The following is a 2,500-nucleotide window of genomic DNA, read 5'->3' as shown; positions in this document are numbered from 1 at the left end:
TCGTGCGGCCTAAGGTCCACCGCCTAGCCATGAGTGGCACCGTCGTGCGTTTTCCTTGCCATCGGTGTGGCGTCGTGCCCATGCCTTAGCCAATGCAAGCAACGGCCGTCGTGCGGCCTAAGGCCCACCGCCTAGCCACGAGGGGCACCGTCGTGTGTTTGTCTTGCCATCGGTGTGGCATCGTGGCCATGCCTTTGCCAACACAAGGCAACGGCCGTCATGCGGCCCAAGGCCAACCGCCTAGCCACGAGGGGCACCGTCGTGCATTTTTCTTGCCGTGGGTGTGGCGTCGTGCCCATGCCTTAGCCAACGCAAGGCAACGGCCGTCGTGTGGCCTAAGGTCAACCGCCTAGCCATGAGGGGCACCGTCGTGCGTTTTTCTTGCCGTCGGTGAGCCATCGTGCCGATGCCTTAACCAACGCAAGCCAACGGCCATCGTGCGGCCTAAGGCCAACCGCCTAGCCATGAGGGGCACCGTAGTGCATTTTCCTTGCCGTCGGTGTGGCCGTCGTGCCCACGCCTTGGCCAACGCAGGGCAACGGCCGTCGTGCGGCCTATTGCCCACCTCCTAGCCGTGAGGGGCACCGTCGTGCATTTTCCCAGCATGGCTACAGAGGTTTACCCGTGGCCTTGGGAGCAAAACCCCACGGCAGTTGTGCTTTTTTCTTGCCGTCGGTGAGGCCGTCGTGCCCATGCCTTAGCCAATGCAAGGCAACGGCCGTCGTCCGTCCTAAGGCCCACCGCCAAGCCGTGAGGGGCACCGTCGTGCATTTTTCTTGTCGTCGGTGTGGCCGTCGTGCCCACGCCTTAGCCAACGCCGGGCAACGGCCGTCATGCGGCCTAAGGCCGCCATGAGGGGCACCGTCGTGCGTTTTTCCAGCATGGCTACAGAGGTTTACCCGTTGCCTTGGGAACAAAACCCCACGGCAGTCGTGCGTTTTCCTTGCCATCGGTGAGGCCGTCGTGCCCATGCTTAAGCCAATGCAGGGCAACGGCCGTCGTGCGGCCTAAGGCCCACCGCCTAGCCATGAGGGGCACCGTCGTGCGTTTTATTTGCCGTCGGTGTGGCATCGTGCCCATGCCTTAGCCAACGCTAGGCAACGGCCGTCGTGCGGCCTAAGGCCAAACGCCTAGCATCGTGCCCGTGCTTTAGCCAACGCAGGGCAATGGCCATCGTGCGGCCTAAGGGCAACCGCCTAGCCACGAGGGGCACCGTCGTGTGTTTTTCTTGCCATCGGTGTGGAATCGTGCCCATGCCTTAGCCAACGCAAGGCAACGGCCGTCATGCGGCCTATGGCCGACCGCCTGGCCATGAGGGGCACCGTCGTGCGTTTTTCTTGCCGTCGGTGTGGCCGCCGTGCCCATGCCTTAGCCAACGCAGGGCAACGGCCGTCGTGCGGCCTAAGGCCCACCGCCTAGCCATGAGGGGCACCGTCGTGCGTTTTATTTGCCGTCGGTGTGGCATCGTGCCCATGCCTTAGCCAACGCTAGGCAACGGCCGTCGTGCGGCCTAAGGCCAAACGCCTAGCATCGTGCCCGTGCTTTAGCCAACGCAGGGCAATGGCCATCGTGCGGCCTAAGGGCAACCGCCTAGCCATGAGGGGCACCGTCGGCCGTTCTTCTTGCCGTCGGTGTGGCCATCGTGCCTATGCCTTAGCCAACGCAGGGCAACGGCCGTCGTGCGGCCTAAGGCCCACCGCTTAGCCATGAGGGGCACCGTCGTGCGTTTATCTTGCCGTCGGTGTGGCATTGTGCCCTTGCCTTAGCCAACGCAAGGCAACGGCCGTCGTGTGGCCTAAGGCCTACCGCCTAGCCATGAGGGGCACCGTCGGGCGTTTTTCTTGCCGTCGGTGTGGCATCATGCCCTTGCCTTAGCCAACGCAAGGCAATGGCCGTCGTGTGGCCTAAGGCCTACCACCTAGCCATGAGGGGCACTGTCGTGCGTTTTTCTTGCCGTTGCCTTAGCCAACGCAAGGCAACGGTCGTCGTGTGGCCTAAGGCGCACCGCTTAGCCATGAGGGGCACCGTCGTGCATTTTTCTTGCTGTGGATGTGGCGTCGTGCCCATGCCTTAGCCAACGCAAGCCAACGGCCGTCGTGCGGCCTAAGGCCTATCGCCTTGCCATGATGGGCACCGTCGTGCGTTTTTCACGTCGTCGGTGTAGTGTCGTGCCAATGCTCCGTCATGCGGCCTAAGGCTCACCGCCTAGCCTTGTTTTCGCTTATTTTTATCTTTTTAAGCATACATGTTGAGTCTCGTTAATGTCCACCGCCGTATGTCTTTGAAATTCATAAATTGCTTTTTTTTTTAATTAAACTATATTTTTGTATTTTTTATTATTTTTTATTATTTTTTTGTTTTTATTTTTGTTCAATTCAATCTTGGAAATTTTTTATTTTTTTTTATTTTTTTTGTTTTTATTTTTGTTCAATTCAATCTTGGAAAATTTTTATTATTTTTTATTGTTTTTATTGTTTTTATTTTTGTTCAATTCAATCTT

The sequence above is a fragment of the Coffea arabica genome, unplaced genomic scaffold (assembly GCF_036785885.1).
Source record: "Coffea arabica cultivar ET-39 unplaced genomic scaffold, Coffea Arabica ET-39 HiFi ptg000200l, whole genome shotgun sequence".
NCBI classification, from domain to species: domain Eukaryota; kingdom Viridiplantae; phylum Streptophyta; class Magnoliopsida; order Gentianales; family Rubiaceae; genus Coffea; species Coffea arabica.
Note: the sequence above shows the minus strand (reverse complement) of the source record.